The 17,685-nt window shown below is 36.4% G+C and overlaps 1 protein-coding gene across 1 annotated transcript in view; it reads left to right on the top strand.

Moving 5' to 3' along the window:
• The window catches only part of LOC308632566 (uncharacterized protein), a 540,150-nt gene that overhangs the window by 84,172 nt on the left and 438,293 nt on the right, over positions 1-17,685 (top strand). The window lies entirely within an intron of this gene.

The raw sequence follows: 17,685 nt of genomic DNA, 5'->3' as shown, positions 1-17,685 counted from the left end.
CTTGCCCATCTACATGATTTTCTCCCTCATCTCCTGCAGGCTTTTGATTAAATGTCATCTTTTCAATGATCCTCTCCCTGAACACCCCAATACCAATTCCTGTCCCTGGATTTCTCTGTGGCACTCTCTTGCCTTACTTTTCTCCATGGCATTAATCATCTTCAAATATATCATATGTCTTATTTGCTAAATTTAGTTATTGTCTGTCTTCCCCATATACAGTATGAGATACATGAAAGTCAGTGTTTCTAACTCGTTTGTTTCTGCAGTAGGAACCTGACAAATACTTTTTAAATGAAAAGGTTACACCTCACATATTAGAATTGTTCATAGGAATTCTTTTAGAATTTTTTTGCTGTTAAATAGAACTCTTTAAAAATTGCATTTCCTAACTGTATGTTGTTACTATACAGGAAAGAGGTTGAATTTTATATGTAGATATTTTATTTAGTAACCTGTCTAAATTATTCATTGTTCTACAAAGTTTTCTGTGAGTTCTACGGCTTTCCATGTAAACATGTCATCTTGAAATAATGATAGTTTTGCTTTTTTCTTTCTAATCTTTTCTTTTAACCTCATGTGTATGGACGTGTGTAGCACAATCATATTGGAAAGCAGAAATGATAGTGAGGAACTTGTTTTATTCCTGATTTTAAAGGGAATTTTTTTAAGGTTTAATCACTTACTATGATCTAAAATACCAACTTAGGGTAGACATTCTTTATCAGATTAAGGGAGTTCTCTTTTCTTCCTAGTCTGCAAGTTTGTTTCTAAATCGTGAATTGGTATGAGATGATTTTTTTCATGAATTGATATCAGATGATTTTTAATGTAACTATTAAGATTGTCATAGGGTGTTTGAAAATGTTAAATCTTTTAAACTGAGGGCTTTATTCCTAGAATTTGTACAGATATACCATTTTTTTATTGATTTTTAAAAATAAATGACAGCAGGATGCATTACATTTCTTATTACTCATATAGAGCACAATTTTTCATATCTCTGGTTGTATATAAAGTGTGTTCACACCAATTTGTGTCTTCATATGTGTACTTTGGATAACGATGTCCATCACATTCCACCATCCTTGCTAATCCCCTATTCCTCCTCTTCCCATGCTCCCTCTCCCTACCCCACTATGAGTCTCCTTATATCAGAGAAAACATACCGCATTTGGGTTTTTGGGATTGGCTAACTTCACTTAGCATTAACTTCTCCAATGCCATCCATTTACTGCAGATCTCATGATTTTATTCTCTTTTATTGCTGAGTAATATTCCATTGTGTATATATGCCACATATTTTTCCATTCATCTACTGAAGGGCATCTAGGTTGGTTCTACAGTTTAGCTGTTGTGAATTGTGCTGCTATAAACATTGATGTGGCTGTGTCCCTGTAATATACTGTTTTTAAGTCTTTTGGGGGTATAGTCTGAGGAGAGGAATAGCTGGGTCAAATGGTGGTTTCATTCCCAGTTTTCAATGGAATCTCCATACTGCTTTCTATATTTGCTACACCTATTTGCAGTTCCACCAGCGGTGTATGAGGGTGCCTTTCCCCCAACATCCTCGCCAACATTTATTGTTGTTTGTATGCATAATAGCTGCTATTCTGACTGGTGTGAGATAATATCTTAGAGTAGTTTTGATTTGCATTTCTCTAACTGCTAGAGATGATGAACATTTTTTCATACATTTGTTGATTGATTGTATATCTTCTTCTGAGAAGTATCTATTCAAGCCCTTGGCCTATTTATTAATTGGGTTATTTGTTTTTTTTGGTATTTAGCTTTTTGAGTTCTTTATATATTCTAGAGATTAGTGCTCTATCTGATGTGTGAGGGGTAAAAATTTGCTCCCAAGATGTATGCTCTCTATTCACCTCACTGAGTCTTTCTTTTGCTGAGAAGAAACTTTTTTAGTTTGAATCTGTTCCATTTATTGATTCTTGGTTTTAATTCTTATGCTATAGGAGTCTTATTAAGGAAGTTGGAACCTAATTTCACATGATAAAGATTAGGGCTTACTTTTTCTTCTATTAGACATAGAGTCTCTGGTTTAATTCCTAGGTCCTTGATCCACTTTGAGTTGAGTTTTGTGCATGGTGAGAGATAGAGGTTTAATTTTATTTTGTTGCATATGGATTTCCAGTTTTCCCAACACGATTTGTTGAAGATGCTATCTTTTCTCTAATGCATGTTTTGGCACCTTTGTCTCATATAAAATGATTGTAATTTTGTGGGTTAGTCTCTGTGTCATTTATCATGTACCATTGGTCTACCAGTCTGTTTTGGTGCCAATACCATAGAATGTAGTATAGTTTAAAGTCTGGTATAGTGATGCCACCTGCTTCACTCTTTCTGCTAAGGATTGCTTTAGCTATTATGGGCTCTTATTTTTCCAGATGAATTTCATGATTGCTTTTTCTATTTCTATGAGGAATGCCATTGGGATTTTGATTGGAATTGCATTAAATCTGTATAGTGCTCTTGGTAGTATGGTCATTTTGATAATATTAATCCTGCCTATCCAAGAGCAAGGTAGGTCTTTCCATCTTCTAAAGTCTTCTTTGATTTCTTTCTTTAGGGTTCTATGGTTTTCATTGTATAGATCTTTCAACTTTTTCATTACATTGATTCCCAAGTATTTTTTTAAGGCTATTGTAAATGAGGTAGTTTTCCTCATTTCCCTCTCAGAGTATTTGTCACTGATATATAGAAATGCCTTTGATTTATGGGTGTTAATTTTATATCCTGCTACTTTGCTGAATTCATTTACTAGTTCTAGAAGTTTTCTGGTGGAACTTTTTGGGTCTTCTAGGTATAGAATCATATCATCAGCAAATAGTGCTAATTTAAGTTCTTTTCCTATCCAAATCCTTTAATTTCTTTCATTTGTTTAATTGCTCTGGCCAGTGTTTCAAGACCTATATTAAATAGAAGTGGTGAAAGAGGACATCCCTGACTTATTCCAGGTTTTAGAGGGAATGCCTTCAAGTTTTCTCCATTTAGAATGATGTTGTCCTGGGGCTTAGTGTAGATAGTTTTTACGATGTTGAGATATGTTCCTGTTATCCTTAGTTTTTCTAGTGTTTTGAACATGAAGGGGTGCTGTATTTTGTTGAATGATTTTTCTGCATCTATTGAGATGATCATATGATTCTTATCTTAGTGTCTATTGATGTCATGAATAACATTTATTGATTTTCTTATGTTGAACCAACCTTGAATTCCTGGGATGAATCCCACTTGATCTTGCTGCATGATCTTTTTGTTATGTTTTTGTATTCAATTTGTTAGAATTTTATTGAGAATTTTTTGCATCTATGTTCATTAGAGATATTGATCTGAAATTTTCTTTCTTTGATGTGTCTTTGCCTGGTTTTGGAATCAGGGTGATTTTGCCCTCATAGTATGAGTTTGGAAGTGCTTCCTCTTTTTCCTGAAATAAATTGAAGAATATTGGTATTAGTTCTTCTTTAAAGGTCTTGAAGAACTTGGCTGTGTATCCATCCAGTCTTGGGCTTTTCTTGGTTGGTAGACTTCTGATGGCATCTTCTATTTCATCACTTGACAAATTGGTCTGTTTAAATTGTTATATCATCCTGGTTCAATCTGGGGAAATTGTATGACTTAAGAAATTTTTTGATGCCTTCAATATCTTCTATTTTATTGGAATATAAGTTTTCAAAATAATTTTTTATTATCTCCTGTATTTCTGTAGTGTCTCTTGTGATATTACCTTTTTTTATCACGTATGCTGGTAATTTGATTTTTCACTCTCCTTTTCTTCATTATTATTGCTAAGGGTCCGTCAATTTTATTTACTTTTTCCAAGAATCAAGTTTTTGTTTTGTCAATTTTTTCAATTGTTTCCTTTGCTTTGATTTCATTGATTTCATCTCTGATTTTAATTATTTCTTGACTTCTACTGCTTTTGATGTCAATTTGTTCTTCTTTTTCTAGGGCTTTCAGATGTAATGGTAGGTCATTTATTTGTGGACTTTTTCTTCTTTTAAGGAATAAACTCTATGCAATAAACTTTTCTCTTAGTACTGTTTTCATAGTGTCCCAGAGATTTCAATATGTTGTGTGTATGTTCTCATTTACCTCTAGGAATTTTTTAATCTCCACCTTGATGTCTTTTGCAACCCATTGTTCATTCAGTAGCATATTGTTTAGTCTCCAGGTGCTGGAGTAATTTTTATTTTTTATTTTGTCATTGATTTCCAATTTCATTCCATTGTGATCTGGTAAGATGCATGGTAGTATCTCTACTTATTTGTATTTGCTAAGAGTTGCTTTGTGGAATATTATATGGTCTGTTTTAGAGAAGGATCCATGTGCTGCTGAGAAGAAAGTGTATCCGGTTGGTGCAGGTTGAAATATTCTATATATGTCAGTTATATCAAAGTTATTAATTGTATTATTGAGATTTATAGTTTCTTTGTTCAGCTTTTGTTTGAAAGATCTATCCAGTGGTGATAGAGGTGTGTTAAAGTCACCCATGATTATTGTGTTGTGGTCAATTTGACTCTTGAACTTGAGAATAATTTATTTGATGAACATAGCTGCTCCATTGTTTGGGGCATATATATTTATGATTGTTATATCTTGTTGGTGTATGGTTCCCTTGAGAAGTATGTAATATCTATCTCTATCCCTTTTGATTAGCTTTGGCTTGAAGTCTACTTTCTTTGATATGAGGATGGACACCCCTGCTTGCTTCCTCCGTCCATGTGAGCAGTATGATTTTTACCAACCTTTCACCTTCAGTCTGTGTATGTCTTTTCCTATGAGATGAGTCTCCTGGAGGTAGAATATATTGTTGGTTCTTATTTTTTAATCCAATATGCTAGCCTATGTTTTTTGATTGGTGAGTTTAAGCCATTAACATTCAGGGTTATTATTGAGACATGGTTTGTAGTCCCAGTGATATTTGTTTATTTTTGTTATTTAACTTGACTTGATTTTCTTATTTGATTGACTTTTCCTTTAGGGAGTACTTCCCTCTGTTGATTTTCATTATTGTTTTTCATTTCCTCTTCATAGAATATTTTTCCAAGGATGTTTTGTAGTGCCAGTTTTCTAGCTATAAATTCTTTTAACTTTTGTTTATCATGTAAGGTTTTTATTTTATCATCAAATCTAAAGATTAATTTTTTCTGGATACAAGATTCTTGGTTGTCATCCATTTTCTTTCAGAGTTTGATATATGTTGTTGCAGAATCTTCTAGCTTTCAGGGTCTGTGTTAAAAAATCTGCTGTTATCCTAATTGGTTTTACCTTATATGTAATCTGATTCCTTTCTCTCATGTTTTTTAAAACTCTCTCCTTATTCTATATGTTGGGCATTTTTATTATAAAGTGCCTTGGTGTGAATCTGTTGTGATTTTGTACACTCAGCATCCTGTAGGCTTCTTGAATTTGGATTTCCAATTCATTTTTCATATTTTCTGACAGTATTTCATTAGGTAGATTGTTCATTCCTTTGGTTTGGACTTCTATGCCTTTCTCTATCCCAATAGCTCTTAATTTTGGTCTTTTTATGTTATCCCATATTTCTTGAATGTTCTGCTCATGGTTTCTTACCATTATCACTGTGTGGTCTGCATTCTTTTCAAGATTATTTATTTTGTCTTTATTGTCTGATGTCCTATCTTCCAAGTGGTCTACTCTGTTTGTGATGCTTTTACTTGAGTTTTTAATTTGGTTTATTGTTTCCTTCATTTCAAGAATTTCTATTTTTTTTTTAAGAATCTCTGTCTCCCTGTTGAGGTGATCTTTTGCTTCCTGTATTTGTTTATGTAGCTCCTTGTCAAAGTGATCTTTCACTGCCTGTATTTGCTCTCTTATATCTTCCTTAAGTTCACAGAACATTTTAACCATGTACATCCTGAAATCCTTCTCTGTAATTTCTTCTGCTGTGGTTTCCAATGATTCTAATAATGTGATGTCTTGATTTGTTTGGGGCACTTTATTCCCTTGTCTTTTCATGTTGTTCGTGTGTCTTTCTTTCCAGCTCTGTGGGGCTAGGGTGTTATTTTTTTTATCTTATAGGTTTGTAGTACTTTTATAGGGTTCTAAGACCTCTCCTTTGTGGGGAAGGACAATGTTAAAATATCTCAATATCAACAATATGCCACCTAAGAACATTTTGTTGTTATTAAGACATTTACAGTATAGTCTCAATGTACAGAAATGTTGGATTCAATTATTATATGTATTATAATCAGTAGTTTTGTAAAAGGGTTTACAGTTTCTGACAATGTACCATAAACTGAGGTTGGGGCATAGGATATGTTGAGGAGGTAGGATTTGAGGATATAGAGTTAATATATCTTAGGAAGTGTGATAGAGAAATTGAATAAAAAGGGATAGTAGCAAGAGAATAGACAGGAAGTAATTTAGAGTGGACAAGTACATGGGAAGATAGCAGAGTATACATAAAACAAACACACATATGTATTTAGAAAAATATAGGATGTTAAAATAGTAAAATTTGGAAGGGGAAAGAAAAATGAAAAAAGAAAAAAAAGGACATATACAACACCTCTATATTATATTATTCAGATGACTCAGTCTTCAAAATCCTATTTCATTCAAAGTTCTTGGTTTCACATATGTTGGGGATGTGAGGGTGGGAGGAGAAAGGGGTAGAAGAAAAAGAGAAGAAAAAATACTTGAAGGAAGAAACCAGGAATGTTACTAGTTTTAGAGATCTGTATCTTCTTGTTTCTCTTCTCATCCAATTGGTGGGGTTGTCTGTTTTAAGCTGGTGTCTCTGCCCTCAGGATGGTGGAGGTAACCAGGGTGGCAAGGCTGGTCCTAGTGCAGGGCCCCTGGCAGTGGGGAGTGGAGCCCACCAGTGCCTGCAGGGAGACTGCACCTCACAGGTATCTTTTTGGGACAGCTCGTATGACTTGAGCGCCTGGTACTATCTCCCTATATTGCCTGGAGATTTCCCAGTTCCTGGTCTCTTTGTTAGGCTCCAAGTTTTAGCCTTGTCTCCCTTAGCAGTTCCGAATTACAGGATCTCTCACACCTGGGCTCCCGTGGGCAGCGCCCTGGTCCCACTGCACACCTGTCCAACTGAGAGCTGTTTTGTGTTGGGCAGTTACTGTTCTGGGTTACCGCTGCTGGGGAAAGTGGGGAAAAACTGGTACCTGGCCAGCTGGAGATCCCATCTGGGAGGTGAGCCAAGATGGAGGCAGGGAGGTGAGCCAAGATGGAGGCAGTCTGCTTCACCGCCAGGTGTGTCTAAGGTGTGGGGAGCCAGGTGATGACATTGTGCTGGGGGTAAGTAGCAGCCGAGTAACCTCCGTGGGATCAAGCGAAGTCTGGGAGTTCTGTAGAGGTGCTGATGGGTGATTCTGCTAAGGCGCTCCCTAGCCCTGCGTTTGCTGAAACTTCAGGCTTTGGGTTTTTTAGCCAGGAGTCCAGAGTCCTGCTTGAATGCTGAGGCCCGGAGCCCTGCGTGGGCTCACAGAGCTGGTGATTTCTGTGGAAAGCAGCTGTAGGGGGTCCTCCAACACTCTCAGAGATGCAGTATTCTGACTACGTGAAATCTGGATCATGGAGCGACACAGAATGCTGCCTCCCTCTGGCCCGCCATGTTCGTTCCTTCCAGATAAACCATTCTTGCGTTGCTGTAATACACCTAATTTCTTCATGATGTTTTACTTTTAAAAATATATTGTTGGATTTAGCATGTTAGTATCTGTTATTAGATCTCCCCCCAAAATTCATGTGTGAGACAATGCAAGAAAGGTTAGAGGTGAAATGATGGGTTATGGGAGCCTTGACATAATTAGTGCATTAATCCCCAATAAGGTTGAACTGGGTGTTAACAGGCTGATAGGGTGTGGATGGAGGAGGTGGGTCCTTAGCAACTGCCTTTGGGGTATATATTTTGTTCTTGGTGAGTACAAATATTTGTCTCTCTGCTTCCTGGTGAGATGTCCTCAGCCGCTTTCCTCCATCGCACTCTTCTGTCATGATGATCTGCCTCACCTTAAGACCTGAGGAATGGAGCCAGCTGTACGTGGATTGAGGCCTTTGAAACCAGGAGCTCCAAAATAAATTTTTCCTTCTCTATATTGTTCTTGTCAGGTCTTTTGGTCACAGGAGTAAAAAACTGACTAAAGCAGTATCTTACTTTTGACCTCTGTTCCTCTCTTCATAAATGGCGTGTGTTCTAATATCCTACTTTGCACTGTCTTTGATTGGTTTTGATTTCAGTTATACCAGACTTACATTGTAAATTTTGGAAGCATTTACATTTTCTTTTATTCTTTGGAGAATTTGCAAAATGTTGGAATTATCTTTTTCTTGAACATTGATTAGAAATCACCTTAAAATTATCAGGGAATGGAGTTGTCTTTGAAAATGGGGTTTTAACTGTGATTCAACTTCCCTAAGGCTAAAAGAAAATTTAAATGTTCTATTCCTTTTCGTCAGTTTGGTAGATTACAGTTTTTCTCTCAGAAATTGTATATGATAACTAGACTTTCAGGTTAAATTATTAGCTTAACAGGCAAAATTCTTTTTAATTTTTTCTATAGTTGAAGCTAAGTCCTCTTTTCACTCACTCATATTATTTGTTACATTTATATTTTTTTGTGTGTGATTAATTTGACACAAGTTTGTCTATTTAACTAATCATTTCTTGGAACTTGGCTTTGCTTTTATTGATTCTTTATACCCCCCCATTCTATCAATTTCTACTTTTATCTAGAGTGTTACTTTTATGTTTTCCTAATTTTGTGAGCTGTTTTTCAGTTGGATGCTTAATCATAACAGTTTATTATTTCTTCTTTTTTAAAATATAAACATTTAAAGGCATAAATCTCCTGTGAGTAATTAATTTGGTATGTATGTATGTATGTATTATTATTATTATTAGTTTCTACATATTTTCAAATATACATCATGATTTCTTTTTTAACTAAATACCTATCTATGACAGTGCTATCCAGTAGAAATACTACAGGAGCATATGTGTAATTTAAAAATTTTAGTAGCTACAAAAAAAGTAAAGATAAAACAATGAAATTGATTTTAGCAACACATTTTATAACTAAACCCAATATATTCAAAATGTTATCATTTTAAAATCTAATCAACATAAAATTATTAAAGTGCCTTTATATCTTTTGTACTACAAATTTCAAATCTGGTATGTACTTTATACTTAAAACACATTTCTGTTTTAAGTGTAAACACTAAATTTTCATTATAAGCACTTCATCTGTATTTAAACAAAGCTTAAATTTGAAAAAGGTATATTCACATACTGAACTGTCCCTAATATAATTAAAAATTTCCAATAATTGAATTGAGTGTTAAAAATAATTTTCCTTTAATATTTATTAACAAAATTAGTGCATCCTTTTTAGAAAAACTGATTTGATATAGATGCAAAAGTGTATGATTTTCAAATCATGTGTAAGTAAAATAACTTCACTATTTTATTAACTGATTATTATTAACATTTAATTGGATGAATAGTGTATAAATTGCCAAGCAATTCTAATTTTAATAGTATAACAGAGTGTTCCTTACAAAGAGTCAATAATAATTAATATCTTTATGTTCATTCATGCAAGAAAAATGTGTAAAAATCTTTACTATTGATTCTTATGAAAAGTTTCAATTTCATCATAAATTCTCATATTTGTATAGGTCACAAGTCAGCTTCTCTTTTCTTTGAAGCTTCACAGATAACATTTCCATATGTAGCATGATATCTGTGAAGAACTGTAAAGCACACTATCTTCCTTTTTGGTCTTGATTTTCTGGATATTTGAGAAATATATATTTTATTTCAAGAAAACCTTGAATGGAAGTTTAAATTTTGCAATGAAGTGTGAGCTCAGCAGGTTTGGTTTGCTAAAATTGCATATTCCAAAGAAAGAACTGACCATTGACCTCTCTCCTAGAACACAACCTCTAAGCCCCTGTAATCTCCTGCTTGATTAGAGGGTCTTGCATACCTGAGGCTTTGGGCCTCACCAGATAGTTTATGCTAACAATATGATTTATGATGAATGCTTGCTTTTGTTCATGTGGGGCCCTGGGCCATAACGCACCAATCTGACATCCAGAGGGGTTAGAGATTGAGTAGTGAAGCTAAGCCATCCAGATTCTCCATGCCTACTGACTGATCACCAGGAAAAATCCTGAACAGCAACGATCAAGTGAAGGTCCCTGGTTGTCAACAGTTTGCATATGTTGTTACATATCATGGCTGGAGAATGGAGTTCTATCTGCATGACTCCACAGGGAGAGAACAGTGGGAAGCACATACCTGGTGCTTTCTTCTTTTTCAGATTTTATTTAAAGTATCCTTTTTCTGTAATAAGCCAAACCATGAGTGTAACAGCTTTTCTGAGTTCTCTGAATCATCCTCGTTGATCCCTGAACCTGAAGGCAGTCTTGGGGGATACTGATAACAGTTGCATTGGAAGTGCTACTCTCTAGGATGAACCTGACTCACTGAAACATGGCAAAAGCATAGTTTGGGAAAAGAAAGAATGAGAAGGCAGGTGTGGACAAACTTTTGATTGCTAAATGGCAATTGTGAAATGAGAATATGAAACAGTGGCTATACTGTGACCATTCGCTATAGGTAAAATTTACCAATGGAATTTAGAAATGATAAATACAACTGTCAAGGAGCTGATTCACTAGATACAAAAGGAAATGCAAATCAGCAAGAAACTAGCTAACTGTACAATTCCTTGGTTATTGCTATCCCTTATAGCTAAAATGAAAGTAAAGGGGAGTGTTGGGGCATATCTACACATCTCACCAACCTCAGATTTCAGCCACACCAACATACAGATAAAGCTTTACACCCACCACAAAAGGAATAAATTATGTCAGGATAACAAATAGAACCTCTGCAACCTCTGTTCACCAAGAAATTAGTCCAAGTGTGGCGGGGGGAGCAAAACCAATGAGCTACCGAAAGCAGGGAACATAGTATAAAAAAGTTGTCTCACTTTACGGATTGATATCATCAGCTTCCTAAGGAATCTTTACTAGAAATGGATGGTAAGTGTGACCCATTTCTGGTCCATGGCTTTGAATGCTACAGTATAGAAGAGAGGGCTTGGGTTGGTAAAGGACACATAGCTATTGAATAATCACAGATCATTTTTTTATATATGATCCAGATACATAACAGGTTATTCCCAAGGGGACCAATAACCCAGAGGAATGGATAGAGCATGTTTAGTCAGGATGGGAGTTCTACTTTTTCTTTATTAAATGATAAATACAACCCCATAAATTAAGTGGATGATATGTTGTATATGTCAATGCTAGATTGATTTTATAATGGTTGGAATGCCATAATATGCCCCATAACTGAGTCATGGTAAATGATATAATTAAGGGATTCACTTTTGCATGGACAACCCATGTATCCTTAGTGCTGCAAAATCAAGCAATAGTCTGGGAAGTCTTATTAGATTTATTATCTCAGCTTCCATTTATCTATATATCCCAAGAAAATTAGAATTATTCACAGGAGAATGAGGAAGAAACCAAGAGGTGTTTTATGGGAATTGTCCCAGCATGAAGGGTATCTATAGATAGTTATTTATAAATGGCATGTATAAAGCACATTTCAATATGGTTGTAGCAAGTTCTTAACGCAGCACTATGGGAAGCTGAGTGGTCCAATGGAAGCCCTGCTAGTTGTTAAAATTTAGGGCACTAAAAAAAATCTGTTGTACTTAATATAGTTTGAAAGAATTTAAAAAGTTGGAAGGCAAAGATGATAATAAGAAATATGATTTCTATTTCTAGAGGTGATGGTCTGACAATTAATCAGGTGAGGATTTATAGTGGAACAGTGTTTTCTGGTTCAACCCTTACCTGGGAGCAAAGCCATATGCACATATATGAATAAAACAGCTAGCTAGTGGAGAACGAAGTTTTTGGGGACTCTGTGATGTGGGAGTCAAATGTACTATGGATTCCAAACGTTTGAAAGAGTGCCTAACAGGGGCTACAGCTACACTGGAGAATATTGGGATGCAATGGTTAACAGGATTTTAGTCAAAGTTTTGATGAAAATTGGAAAATTCAAATGGGCTTTAAGTGACATGGTTGTATCTACTTGAACACCTTATTGGGATGGATATTATGTCTGGATGAATATGTCCCTTCCTAGTACTATGAAACAGAAGGCATGCATATTTACCTTTCAGACAGTATTAACTAGACATACTAAACAGGAATCTATAAAATTGCCTGTGTTTATACATTAAAATACAGCAATATAGAATACCTGGTGGACAAAAGGATTACTACTCTAGTTGCATACAATGTTAGAAGCTGGAGTGTTGATACCAAAAATTCTCTGTGCAATAGCCCTGTGGTCCTTTATAAAGGAATAAGACTCAATGAGATTCACAACAAACCTACTGAGACTTGAATAAGTTGTGCTGCTTACAACATAAGCTGTCCTGCAAATGGTTTCCACAAGGCAAAGAGTATAACAGGCTAAAAAATGACATTAAGTGATTGATCTTGCAAATTCTTTTTTTCTCTCTCAATTTCAGAAAAAAAAACACTGTAGTTTGTCTTGTATAAGAATTATCCAAGTATTATCACAGGATTATTTGAATTCATTAACTTACTTTCATAATTTTGTTAGAAGAGATTTGGACTTGATGCAGGTCTCAAGTATCATAATATACTGTACTGATTATATGAAAATATCAGAAACTAAAGAGCAACCTGAGATTGACTTGAATACAATGATAACACACATTACAAAACCTGGTTGATAAATTCAGGAAAGATCTAAGGGTCTGCCCAAGTGACAAAATGCTTAGGAATAAGCTAGACAGGAGACACCACTGACATTCCACAGAGTACTCACTAGCTGCTCTTGTTGCCTATGTTGAAAACTAAGTAAGAACCACAACACCTGGTCAGTTTGGATTTTGGAGAGTATATATTTCACATCTTGAAATATTGGTGGATCCTATCTCTAAGACTACCTTCCTTCTTCAGATTCTTACCTTCTTCAGAAGGTCATCTTTGAATGGCAACCTCAACAAAAGCAGACTATGTCTGAATTACAAAAAGTGGTAGCTGTCTTAATGTGTTTGGCCTGTTATGATCCATAGTTACATATGATTTTCAAAGTGACTTGTAATATGTACCTATGCAGACTAGAGCTTATGGCAAAATCCTATGAATACTACCAGTGGTGGTGGTCACAGGGAGTTTGGATCAGGTAAACACCCTTGGAGAGACAATTATTCACTTACATTGACATTAACAGAAACATTAACTGAGGACATAAAATAATGTGGAAATAAGAAATACCCAGAATGTCTTGAATGATATCAGAAAAATTGTTTAATTTGGAAGGTAGACTCAGAGGAGTTCCAAAATAAGCGAGAAGTGGTTTGTGCAGAAACACACTTCTGGGAGAATGCAGGAAGTTCATGTTGCATCCAAGAGCAGGTAGCCTCAGACGCCTCTGAGCTGACTTTGGAACTGTCTGAGGAACTGAGGGATCTAAACACAAGATTAGCAGCACCCTACGAATAACCTTCTGTTCATAAACAACAGACTGATTAGAGGAATTCCCATTCCAGGAGGAAGGCAAGGATGAGAGTCAGCCTGAAAGGATGATGAAATTTAGGGGAGACTCAAAAATAATGTTGGATGATGTTAGGATTCAGGGTTGGAAAAGGACTTTCACTCTGTATGAAATAGTCGTGGCCTCTTGACTATTTTCACACAGATGGAGGCCAAAATACCGTGATGATGGCCCTCCATCCTAACTCTTGAAGCTTAAGGGGAATATCTGTGGGATGGACTCATACTTATGGAAATTCTCTGAGGATACATGAATTTAGTACTATGAATCATAACTACATTGGAATATGACTTATCCTATGGTACAGGGAGAGGATAGAAACTATTTGAATACTATCTACATCCTCCCTGTGGGGTCTTGCTATGTAACAGTACATGGTGGAAATGAGTCTCAGGTTATGAGCTGAACAATATGACTAATTTTGTCTTCCGAAATAACCTAATCATAGTTGTAACCACACCTGTCCATTATAATTTTCGGCATGTGGACAAGGGCCAGTTCCGTTGCTATCATATTACTGAATTTTTTGTTAAATGAAATTGAATCAAACAATGACCATGCTGTGATATGGTGTAACAGCAACATTACTGGTAAAATTCAACTAACTGTGTATGTATATTGTATAATAATGCTGATATTGATAGTTAAATATATTGGGGAATTGAACTAAAGCCTCCTTAGGATGTTAGAACAATGTAAAATGACTTACCTGAGGAAGAATTGGATTTATGTAACCATCAGCCAATTTCTATGCAAAACAGTCCTGTACAAGTTTATTCTAAGATATAAATAGCAGTAGCCTAAAGGAGTAAACTAGTAATCAAATTGGCACAAAACATAAAATTATATGTAAAGACTTTATAGGATAGATTAGTTATTTCTTTAAATCTATCCCTAAGTCATGTTGGGACTTGAATAAAGTTGTGCTGCTTACAACATAAGCTGTCCTGCAAATGGTAAGACATGTACTGCTAAGAATGACTTTGTACACTTGGTTCTTTAGTCATGACAGATGGTCATGTAACTCCTTCTTATAAGGATCTTTTGGGTTACATTGAATTTATTTGGATAATCTCTCCATTTTAAGATTCTGAAACACATCTGCAAAGTCTCTTTGCCAAGTAAGGTGGCATATGCATAAGTTCTGGGAATTAGGGAATGGATATATTTGGGGAGGTATTATTCAGCCTACCATACTGAGCAAAGCAGGCAGATGTAAGAAAAACCACCAGGAAAACCCTTGAAAGACTGACACCCAACCAAGCCTGCATGTAGAGCTGTGTGGAAGGGAGCACCTGTCTCGTCTCACCGGGAATCTCTGCTGGGCACAAAATAACCCAGACGCCATGAGGCACTTGTAGGTTCAAACATGAACTCCTTTATTGCCCAAACTCTCACCGGCACTCCATGCGCACTCCCCGAGAACTCTCCCAGCCCTCAACGGGGCTCTGCTAGAACTCTACGGGAACTCCAGAGAACTCTACGGGAACTCCACGAGAATTCAACGGGAACTGGAGGCAGCAGGAGCCGCCCTATTGCCAGACAGCAGGGGTCTATATACATACAACTGAATACACAGCCTGCTTCAATCCAGCATCATCCAGTCACAGCAATTGTACACAGCTTAACTTAATTATCATCATCTTAATGGCTCCCTGGCGTCACCTCTCAACCACTCCTTCTGGCAAAATGCTAGGCACCATCCCAACTCAGCTGTGGCTCTCAACACTGATGATCATTACTCTGTGGAGAGGTTGCTACACAGCTGGCAGAGAAGACAGGGTCCCAGATATGGGTGTAAATAGTCCAAGTTTTAAATGCTGATAATTGATTTAAATTTCTAAGTTTAAAAATTCTCTGTGGAGGTCATATCTGTGATATTTGCTCTTCATACTTTTATAATGACAATGAAACTGTGTTTGAACCAAGTATGAAGATAGCTTTGTATTGTCCCCTAGGTTGGCAGCATCTTCCTCAGTGAGAAAAACAATGCATTAAAACGATAAAAACATAAGTTAGAAAATGCTTCTGCATTCAATCTTTACAACTGTTCCTTAAGGTAGGTTTTCCTGCCCCTATTTTCAAGAGAGAAGTATGAAGAATTTAGAAGGTAAAGGGCTTATCCAAGGCCACCAAGTTAGGACTAAGGGACAAAGCCAGGACTTTACCTAAATTCTGTTCCTTCCAAATTCCATCCTTTTTTTCCCCCAAGGACCTCTTTGTACTTCCTTTTATGCATAATCAACTCCTGGCACTTGCCATGCAGGTCAATCTCTCTTAGGGTTTTCCATGTGCATAGTGCTAGGAACTGCTTTCTCATTGATCCTGCTTTTCTCATAAATCAGAGGTGCAGGATTCCTTTATAGAGCTACAGAAAACAGCTTAAAGCCAGAGCATGCCGATCTTGAGAAAGAAAGGTATCTGAGTCTACTTAGTATTGTTATAATAAAATACTGAAAGCTGGCTACTTTATAAAGTAAAAAAAGTTTGGCTTACAATTTTGGTGACTGGAAAGTCCAATAGCATGGTGCTGGCACCTGGCAACAATTCTCTGGGCTGTGTCACAATATGGCATCAAGGAAAAGGAAACAGCCATGTGCAGAAGGAGGCAAGTATGTGCGGGTGGTCTTGCTTTGTAACAGTCTGCTCTCCTGAGAACTAACCTGGTCCTGAAAAACCTACATTAATACTGCTGAGGGTGGCATCTCCATGACCTAATTTACCCTCCATGAGGACCCACCTCTCAAAGAGCTGCCACTTCTCATATTATTATATTAGGCACTGAGATTCCAGGACATGACTTTTGGGGGATACACTTAAACCATATCCAAGCCACAGAAAGGAAATTGTTAGGATCCAGATTGCATCTGATCCTGAATCACCATCCATATAGCAAGAAATCATCTTTTCCCCAATATTCTTATATTATGGGTAAACATGCTAAAACCAGTTCGTGTTCCCCCCACCTCCACCCCAAGAGAAGTTCAAAGAGAATTTATAGCTGTTTTTCAGGAAGGACTTGGAAGATGAGATTGTGAGAGGTAAGCATAAAGCATGGACTTGAATGGTTAATCTTTTTGTCATCTCACTTTAGTCTCACTTCTGATTCTTTTAACTGAACAGAACAGCACTCTTCTGATTAGCATTTTTGCCCTCCCTTCTTTCCCCTCCTGCAGCTGTGTATTGTGTACTCCAAACATTTACAGTGGTTGGCCATTAGTTGGCTTTTGCTATTGATTCTTTTTTCTTTGTTGTGCATTTCCTTTGAAAGCTCCATTCTGTTCTTTGGCATTAGAAAAGCTGGGTATGAATAAAAAAACAACATGATTCTCCCCCTTACTAATCTCTGTGAGAAGCCCACACCAGAATAAGTTGTGACCATCTTCTGTGGCTAAAATGACTTTAAACTAGTGTCCCGAGTGCTGCAACAAGACGTGCAGAATGTTGGACCAGGGCCATTAGTCAGTCAGCTTCCATGGGCAGGGAGGATTTTGAAGGATGGATTTTTGTCTTTGTTTTTTCCTATTTGCTGCCAACTGCAAGTTACAAATTGGATACAAATTCCTTAACCTTTGGCCAACAACACTCAATTTCATGCTGCCTAATTTATATGTAAACAAACTCACACATTTGGCTTAATTATATTTCCCTTAAGGTTTTCCACCTTATTTTTGAGGAGAGTGTTTAGTTTGTGATTTCCTTAACTCTGGTTAACTCTTGATTTTCTGAAACATTCTGCTGCAGTATTGCCCAGGACATTTTGACCTATGGCAGCCTGCCTAATCTGAACACCAAGTTGTAGCCTTATAATCACGGACTGGTCCTTATGCTCTATGACCTTGAATAAAAAATCAGCCTCCATTTGGCAAATAATTGGTAGAAGAACCTAATTAGGTAAGAGAAGTGAGAAGGAATTAAATGAGGGCTAGTGTGGCCCTGACTAACAATGGTGTCTAGAAATCCTCCTAATGGAATGGGAAGATACCCATTTCCATTGGATGCCGTCTCAGCCTATACTTTGTTTTTATTTTTCAAACTCTGTTCTCAAGGGGGAA

This window comes from Spermophilus citellus (assembly GCF_964194105.1).
Source record: "Spermophilus citellus genome assembly, chromosome: 13".
In the NCBI taxonomy this organism is placed as follows: domain Eukaryota; kingdom Metazoa; phylum Chordata; class Mammalia; order Rodentia; family Sciuridae; genus Spermophilus; species Spermophilus citellus.
This window is presented reverse-complemented; position numbering and strand designations above follow the sequence as displayed.